The 9,994-nt window shown below is 39.7% G+C and overlaps 1 pseudogene; it reads left to right on the top strand.

Annotated features, from left to right (window-relative positions):
• Nucleotides 1–6,045: 6,045 nt before the first annotated feature.
• On the top strand, nt 6,046–9,353 carry LOC140862615 (protein CHROMATIN REMODELING 35-like; annotated as a pseudogene).
• The last annotated feature ends 641 nt before the right edge of the window (nt 9,354–9,994 follow it).

The following is a 9,994-nucleotide window of genomic DNA, read 5'->3' as shown; positions in this document are numbered from 1 at the left end:
TGGAAATCACTGCCTTCTTATCAGCAATCCTGCGAGAATCAAGTAACACTACTGACTATCGTCAGTTATCCATCGGTAACCGCAACAACACGGCACCTTCGGTCGAAATTGTCGACTGTATCAGCCACACTGCCTACAAATCTTAGCGATGACACTCCTGCTAAGATCGTAACTAGCCATCAGCTATTCTCTAGACATGCACGAACTCCATCGCTGCCCACGATAAAACCAGATACAACACATTGTATTTCACTGGTCTAACGGTAACATCGCATCCCTTGACGTTATCGCAAAGTTCTAAACAAATTGATCTAGATTTGACTTTTGGTCAAATCCTAGATATCCTTCTTCCTAGAACTCATGTGAGTTACTCTTTATCACTAAGGATAAAATATTTCTTCCCAAAACAGTACCTTATGCGAATAGAAATGGTAACTACCGGCCACCAGTTCGCAAAGAAATCGCATCTCTGCCACCACTCTAACCATCTGAAATCCTCAGACTGATTGCGATAAACCTTGATCCGAATCCCGCTATCGTAGATAGCATCTACTCGATCGCATTAGTCATCCTTCCATGGATAACAACAAAATCCTGACAATTCCTGGCGTCATAGTACGTATTTTCAGTACTCACTCTGCCCTATGAATGTTTCCCAAAGAACACCAACTAAGTAAACAGATGACAAAATATTTATACACAATTTCTTGTCTAAATGCATCCTTCGAGGTCGTCGCCTCGAAATTCACTACCATCCTGCTGAAACCCTCAGATGGACCAACACCACCCTCAGCATTAGTAGCCTATATCGAATGCTTACTTCTATCTCGGAACTAGAGATAGTATCGACGAAAACGATTCCGGTTATCCTGTTCCAGATAACCAAACCCTTGGCTCACTAGCGGGGGTAACCAAACTGATTCACCTTGATCCCGCACAGAATCTATCAATACTAGTGGCAATTACGTTATCTAATCCTTTCAATGACACAACATATCAAAACGCACTGGGATATCAGTGACAACAATCCTGCCAGACTCAGAAACACAAGTCTCAGCTGCTGTCTCATCCCATGAAACAACTAATGCTAACCTGCTAATGTTCATTGAAATCCATGATCACTTGTCGAATCGCCTCTCAAGAACAAATCTCGCGAAATCTGCTGGAAGCCCTCAAGCTAAACATTCTGACTAACAGTCCCCAAAATTTGTCCACTGACAATCCTGGGACAATCACTGAATCCTATTTCCGCAAACTGGATAAATCATTGCTAAAACCAAGCAATGTTCAGATCAAAATCCGTCAATGGTAATCTCAGTAATGCTATTAACTAGAAAATGATCACAAGAGCTATCCTATGGCTACTCTCGTGATCTGCAGAATCCAAAATCCCCGATTCTAGCATCCCTGGAGATTCCTTAGCGACTAAAGAATTCCCTAAATGCACTTGAATCGCTATATCAAAGCATATCATACTTAAGTACTATTCCCAGTACTTCTTGATTCACTATATCCCAATCAGTACCGATTGAAATAATCTGATCAATCAAATCGATATACTGTAGCTCTCGCCATGCCTGACGGTACCAATTCTAATCAGACAATCATTGATCGATGAAACTCTCATGGCCGATCAATATCGATGATCTCACTGCCACACGTCCGCAGATCCCAAATACTTGGAATCAAAAGAATCACAGCTGATTCAATCACTCATCTTTGACATAGTCAGACAATAGTTACAAGTAGTCACTAGTGCTAAACCTGCACCAGTCTAGACATACTATCCACTGTCTATATTCATTCAAGATGATCATAAGGACTTGTTCAACCCAAGCCGCAATACAAGTCCGAAAGATTCCAGCTATCGCTGAACATGTTCCTGATAACTATATCTCTTGCTAAGACTGCAACAAATCGAGACTAAGGTAACTTGTCACGATGTCCCACCTGAAATCACCACCAAGTGTACACTGGCATAAGTCACGCTTTCCTCACACCTCAAATAGTCATGTACAATCCTTAGAATCGGATATAATCTATCACTGAAGGAAACCATCATTGCTGAAAAATACTCATCCCCGAGTCAAATGTTTCAGGAAATTCACTAACACATCTCCTGGATAGCCCCTATCACAAGAGCATCCAAACACTGACTAGATCCACTATTCTAGCAGTATCCAATAGGCTAAAACTATCTGCTCAGAGTACGCACTTTCCAAGGAAATACCAACCAATATCTCTGACGATAGCCAGACGATATCTAAACCACTGATACTTAATCAGACATCTAATCCAAAGTCATACCCCATTGTGTCTGTTACCAAAATTCTAGACTAAGTAGCCTTTCCACCGCCAATCCTGAAGCACGAAGGCTCCCAGATAACCTCCGAAGTACAAAAGACTCTCAGAGTAACACTGGCATAGGGTCGCGCCCCATCATGTCTAGTCATGATCATAGTCCACAACTCTCGGTTTATACTCAACTTGGTATCCCTGATGAAATCCCATCATCACGAAGTCTCAACCCACGAAGGTCAAACAGACTACTATCCTAAGGAAACAACTTAGAACAAAATTCAAAATTCCAAACTGAACAATATTAACGTACCTCCAGATGAATCACTTCATCACTAGCATTAGCCCAGTCAAACGGCTAATTAGTTCAATCCTAGAAAACACATAGACTAACCTCATGTCAATCAGTTACAGCTGCCTTACTCAAAACCCATGAGCTAGCATAGTCGATCACTAATCAACTAGGACCAAGCCAAACTTAGAAAATCATCGCAGTCATTCACAAATTTCTGGATAATTAATACATATACATTACTTCAAGTTATGTACAATTTATTTATTACAATCCTGTGTAATATACAGTATTCAAAATACAACGAAATGTACAACCAATAACTTGAAATGATACAACCGGATTCTGATGATTTATTACAACTGAAATACTGTTTACAACTACAACAATATAGTATTTGAAATCATCGTACTAGTCTTCGTTCCTTGAGCATGAAGCTTCTAATCAACACATGCATCGATACAAGCATACTCCCATCCAAGTCTCTCTACATGTCCTCCAGCGAAGAACTCCGGAGAAATGGCACGTGATAGCTAACCAGCTATGCTCTGCATCAGTGCATGTCAGTCAACTTCTTTTGCTCGCGATCTACCATCAGCGTTCTTCTTGTATCCAAATCATGTTTTTGAACATGAAGTTTCCCGTATGCCTACCAAAAGCATCGATACAAGCATACCGGCAAAACCATGTTCTACATGAGTTTACAGACCTTACGCTAGAAACCTGTCATGCCTTAGGCACTCGAAGCATTTCCTGGTGAAGGTCTATATGACAGTCTCTCCAACTATGAGTGGAGAATCTCTTCGGACTGAAACCAAATGGGTTATTACACACCATTCGTGCCAAAAAGTCCTCAAAGGTATCTGACACGATATACTCGTTTTTCTCTTCCAGTCTTTCCCGGCTGGAATCCATATGTTCTTCGATCAGCATCCCAATGCACCGAATGATGATCCGTACATAGCAGTCAATCTATCTATTGATATGCTACTACTGGTGTTCTCATCACTGTTGCATTCCTTATAGTAAAAACTTCTGCCGCAAACCTCGGCAATGAAGAACCAAATCTTCTTTCGCTATGCCTCATCAATCCTACATGGATAATCAAAAGTCTTATTATCATTTTCTAAGTCCCTTGCATGCAGCTCTGATACCATAAATGTAGCGACCCGATCCGGATCCACTACCTAATCAGAGTTAAGAGCATAATTAAGCATGTATTAAATAAAATCGCTGCGGAAGACTTAAATACAAGCAGACCGGCAGAATACAACCGACTAACGAACTCGATTTATACAACCCAATCGAATTACTAAGATAAAAACCTACAGCTAAATACTGCTGTCTTCAAGGTCGCTGGCTCCTCCAGGCTCCTGGTGCTCAATCCTGCACCTACACTTGCCCCGTCGAATAGGGTATCCAGATACACAAAAAATACTGGACGTGAGCTCTAAGCTCAATACAAAAGCACGGATAAACATACAAATATGATGCATGCAAATGACAGGAAATCTATATCTGGGATAACTGTATACAAACTGCTCAGACTGGCTCCTGGAGTACGAGCTCGTCACAATGGGGTAGCTAACCCTTGTGTGCGACCACTCACTCCCGAATCTCGGACGCGGACCACGGAGTCCTCTAGGTATCAGTACCTAAGGGTACTCGATATCAAACATCCAAACAGGGCTGAGTAAACCTAACCGGCTCATCTCAAAAGATGTATAGACGTACAGGCACAAGATGATATGTATATGCCATATATCAATAACAATAACATGCAAACACATAAATGCAACATATAAGCATGCATATCTGCTGGCAATCTCAGTCAGTACTTACGTACCTTTCTAAGGCAGTCCTAGTAGTCCCACTCTAGGTTCCAAGCCTATCATCAAGTCTACAATACAAATACCCATGCATCATTCAATAAGCTCTAAAAGCCTTAACTAAGCTATTGCATACTCCTAAATAATTTAAGTAGACCATAGCTATACCTGCGTCCGTCGTCAGCCCATTGATGGCGACTATCCCGCAACTAGGGGTACACCCCTGCTGCAGCTCCACAGCTTCGAGCACTGCTCCGCTACACGAGCACTGCTCTGTTACTGTGTCAGACACTGTCTGACTATACTAAAATATGTTCCCTAATCCAACTCTAAAATAAGAGTACCCAAAGCCCTAAATAGAGCCTTGCAGGCGAAGGAGAGGAACTCGGAATTTGCAAGAAATGAATGCCTTGGACCTTATATTTATAGGCATCGATCGGAAACTCCGATCCTCGATCGGAACCTCCGATCCTGCCATCGGAGCTTCCGAACATCCTCATCTGCCACGTGTCAAAATCTCACTGGTTGACTTCGGATAGGGGTGATCGGAGCTTCCGATCCTGTTCGAAGCTTCCGATCAACCACACGTCATGGATGACGTAATTCGATCGGAACTTCCGATCGTTCATCGGAGCTTCCGATCACCTTCGGAGCATCCGATCCTAACTTTGGAGCTTCCGATCTGTCTGACCCTTCGGACCATTTCTGATCATTTTGGGTCTATTTCCGGGCTCCGTTAATCAATTTAGAAGTCTCATTAATCACGTTTTACTAAATCTAATATGATCACACGATAATTACTCATTATCGTTAATTCTGGATATGGGCCACTACAGTTAGGAAACAATCGTGTTGAATTCATTTATGTGTGTCGCCACCGAAGCACTTTCCTCAATCTTCAAGTTAAATAACTTTTTCATGAGGAACACTTTATTATTTGCTGATGGCTTTTCGTACATGTCAGACAAAATGGACATCATCTCCTCTGTGGTTTTTGCCTCCGCCACGTTGTGTGCCACGTTCTTTGTTAGTGTTAATCGTATTACACCTAACACCTGTCGGTCAAGGAGCTCCCACTCATCATCCTCCATCTTTTCTGGCTTCATCCCGGAAAGAGGTTGATGTAGCTTTTTGCTATACAAATAATCTTTAATCTGTAACCGCCAGAACGTGAAATCTGTACTGTCGAACTTATTGATTTCAGGTCCCGATCCGTAATTTTCGGCCATCGCTTCTTCTGCCTTAATAAAATTTCAAAAAATCTTTTCTGATGTGGAAATTCAGACAAAGCTGCAACCACAGAGCATACTCAAAATTTTAAGAAATTTTTCACCAAGGCTCCCAAACACCATAACAACTTTGATACCAGTTGTTATGGATTATGCCGAAACGAACATGACGATAATAAAAATTGTGGAATAAAATAATCAACAAGAACACCAAAAATTTACGTGATTCACCCAATATAGGCTACGTCCATGGAGTTGCTGCAAATCTTTTATTACCGAAAAGATATTACAAGTGTATACAAAACACTATCTCACCACATATTTCTTCAACTCACACAAAAGATAGAATAACCAAAATAAGGAAGCTCTATTGCAAAATTTCTCCATTTTCTTCATTGAACAGCTGTAGGAATTCCAATGCGGGCCTCCCCCATATGTCTTCTCCTCCATTGATTTCCCCCTCAAAAAGAATAATCCATCTCATTTTTTCACTGTAAATAGCAGCAATGTGAGTAATTATTATCGTCTCCGTGAAAGGAATTTTCTATGTTTAGTTGTATTTTTTTGTGGGTTTTAGTTTTGAGGCTTTTGATCATTTGATGATACTTTTATCCTTCTTTGAAACCATCGGATCAGTGTTATTTTGTTCGACTATCCACATTCTGATGTTGGAATAACTCTCCCTTTTTATTTTTATTTTTGGTCGGGTTTAGTGCGACATGGATGCAGCTGCTGAAAGATATTATGGGGATGCCTCTGCGAAAAGGTTTCCGGCCACTAGTCCAAGCGGTAATTTTCTCATAAGAGTTTTCTTTTGTTATTGCTTTTCTTTTCTTTTTTTCGGAAGCATTGATATTGGTGATGTCTGCCGCATTTGTGGGGTCATTAAGAGACGAATTGAAACGATCATCGAGTACAACTTCTCCAAGGTATGAATTTTCAGTTCAGTGGATATTATTACCATAATGTTATGTTTGCAGTCTATCGTGAGCATCAAGTGGTCCATGTTGATCTGTCATAAGTTTTTCTGTAAGTTAGGTTCAGTTTACTAAAGAAGCCTTGCTTCCGGTTTATACCCTACATACCCAAAACCTTGAAATTTAATCTGCATGAGTGTACTTTTGCTTGACTTGTGTTACTCCAATGTATTTTGTGCTTATCAAGTTGATTATGTTTGATGTGTGGTAACTACATTTCTGCTTTCATATGGAAAAAACTAAATAAAATTCATTCATATTGTGCACGTTATAAGGTCTTTTCCCATCCAGGTCTGTCAAATTGTTCCATTTTGTACTTTGTTGTTCATGTCTAGAATGCATGAATAACTTGTGCCATTTTGCTTTCATATTATGTTTAAATATTTACTTCATCAGGAATATCTACGCATTAGGACAACATTGTTTGATTATTTATCTTAAGCTGCCGGTGTATCTGAACGTTTTATTCATTCCCTAAATGTGCACCAAAAGAATATTGCAAATGGTTAATCTGGATGGATTTCTGTTTCTTATCGAATACTTGTCTGAACAATTGTTTAGTTACGTTTATAACTTTATTTTTCCTAGGTGGAATTGGGACATTTATCTTTCAGTGCTTATTTAGATATTTTTCCACAAATTTTGTTCCACCTCTAATTCCAAATTCTAAACTGTAGCCATCCAAGTCTATTTATGTTTTATTTGGATCGATGAAAAAGCAAGATTTTTCTGACTACTGGTTTACATGCATCCAATTCAAATATAGAGCACAAGGAGCACAAGGACTTACCATTACGAAGGGCGTACATCCAGAGATATAGTAGATATTCTTCCAGATGGATTTAAACCAACCATCTGGTTGTGATTTCACTGCTGCCGAAATTTATCCACATCCACGACATAAGAAGGAGATGAAGCCACATCAAGTTGAGGGATTCAATTTTTTAGTAAGCAACTTGGTGGTAGAGAATCCTGGAGGTTGTATTATGGCACATGCTCCTGGTTCTGGTAAGACATTTATGATAATCAGTTTCCTTCAGAGTTTCATGGCAAAATATCCATCTGCCAGGCCTCTAGTTATTCTGCCGAGGGGAATTTTGGCCATTTGGAAGAAAGAATTTCTTAGATGGCAAGTTGAAGACATACCATTGTACGGCTTCTACTCCGTCAAAGCTGATAGTCGTGCACAGCAGCTTGAAGTTTTGAAGCAATGGTCGGAAGTGAGAAGCATATTGTTTTTGGGTTATAAGCAGTTCTCCTCTATTGGGTTAATTAAAAATGGAGACATCTAAAGCAGTGAAGAGGCGTATCTTGAGCAGGGCGGAAATTTCCACTCGTAGGAACTTGATGAAAAGTGGTAGAGAGAACGAGTTCTATGAATTGATAGAACACACACTGTTGAAAGATGAGAACTACACTAGGAAAGTCACTGTAATTCAAGATCTCCGTGAAATGACGAAAAAGGTCTTGCACTATTACAAGGGCGACAATTTAGATGAACTTCCAGGACTTGTGGATTTTTCAGTGTTTCTCCAGCTCAGTCCCTGGCAACAAAAAGAAGTTAAAGAGCTAAAAAGTTCTCAATCAATGCACAAGGCAGTGCAATATATGCGCATCCAAAGTTGAAGGCTCTCTCCCAGAATTCTGGAGAAACTGGATGTGAGCGAAGGTGTAAAGTCTAAATTCTACCTAAATCTCCTACAGCTATGTGCATCTAACGGCGAAAAGTTACTGGTTTTCAGCCAGTATCTTCTGCCCCTTAAATTTCTCGAGAGATTGACTTCTAAAATGAAGGGTTACAGAATTGGTATAGAGATGTTCATGATCACTGGTGACTCAGATGCAGAGACTCGAGAATCTTACATGGAAAAGTTCAATACTTCAGCTGATGCGAGGGTTTTTTTTGGCTCAATTAAAGCATGTGGTGAAGGAATATCCCTTGTAGGGGCGTCACGCATTATAATATTGGATGTTCATTTAAACCCTTCTGTCACACGACAAGCAATTGGGCGAGCATTCAGGCCTGGCCAGGTGAGGAAGGTTTACACATATAGGTTGATTGCTAGATGCTCCCCATAGGAAGCTGATCACACCACCTGCTTCAGGAAGGAGTCCATAGCAAAGTTGTGGTTCGAATGGGATGAATTTAATGGTCACCAAAACCTTGAAATGGAAACTGTCAATGTAAATGATTGCGGAGACATGTTTCTTGAAATGGAGCGATTAAATGAAGACGTGACCGCAGTTTTCAAAAGGTAAGTTAACATTTTTTTTTATGGAATTTCATGTAATTTTTGTCCAGAATACAGATCTTGATTTTTTTTTCTTTTAACCACCTAAAAAATATCTTACTTTTTTTCTTTTCTGATGAAGTACAAATTTTTTCGACGGGTCTTTCGTAAGCTCATGGTTTCAGAATAAATTGTCTATAATGTAGTAGTACAATAGCAGAACGCACAAGTTTTATCCCGCAGAGAAAATTCCCATCAATTATCTAGTTGGTCTTGGGTGGTTATTTCCCAGTGTTTTTTGTCCAATACTCGATCATCTGTGTGCAAACCTTGGTTAGTGGTCTCAGGCTTATGTGGAAGTATAGGGCTATAGTTTGAACCATTTTCTATGAATTCGAACTTCTGAGATAAGTGGTTTATACTTGGTTCTTTTTGGTTGCTTTGGCTGGTTTCAGGTGAAAACTGTGGCAATACACCTTCTTACTTCGATCTGGAAGATCTCTGATGTCGGGCTGCAGCCCTGTTCGGATACAACTCCCTCAAAGGTAAATAATGCAGCCATGGAAACATTGTAGTTTGGTAACATAGTCAATATTAGTGGACAAGAAAACCTGTTCATATTCTTCGGATAGTTTTTTGTTCCAATCCAGAGGCATGAAATATGTAGTTTGCCTGAAGAATGCTACTTTTAATGAATGTCCGACCCTCATGACTCATGTTAGCTGCACAGATGCTTTCTTTACCCGTTCTCTTCGTGAATTTATTCAACGAGCAGGCTTAGTTGGTCACTTCATTGCATGTTGATTTGTATGTATTGTTGGTTCGAAAATTTAAAATATTTAGGTCGCATAGTTACACTAAAGATTGTGTATACGATTGTTATGCGTAATCATCGTGCTTATGATACTGTTCCAGGACTGCATATCGTTCGGTTCGGGCAAAAGCATTGGATTTCAAAGATTATTGATTTATGTAGGGAATTTTGGGCTTTTCTTATTTTACGAGAATAGTGAATGCAGTTTTTGCCCTGTAATTCTTTTTACAAGGATAGTATACGAGCTAATTCAATATGATTTTTTTAAAAAAACAAATTGAATAAAGCTTTAAATTTCATAAAAAGTATTACAGTATAATTTTC

This window comes from Henckelia pumila, chromosome 4, assembly GCF_033568475.1.
Source record: "Henckelia pumila isolate YLH828 chromosome 4, ASM3356847v2, whole genome shotgun sequence".
NCBI lineage: Eukaryota > Viridiplantae > Streptophyta > Magnoliopsida > Lamiales > Gesneriaceae > Henckelia > Henckelia pumila.
This window is presented reverse-complemented; position numbering and strand designations above follow the sequence as displayed.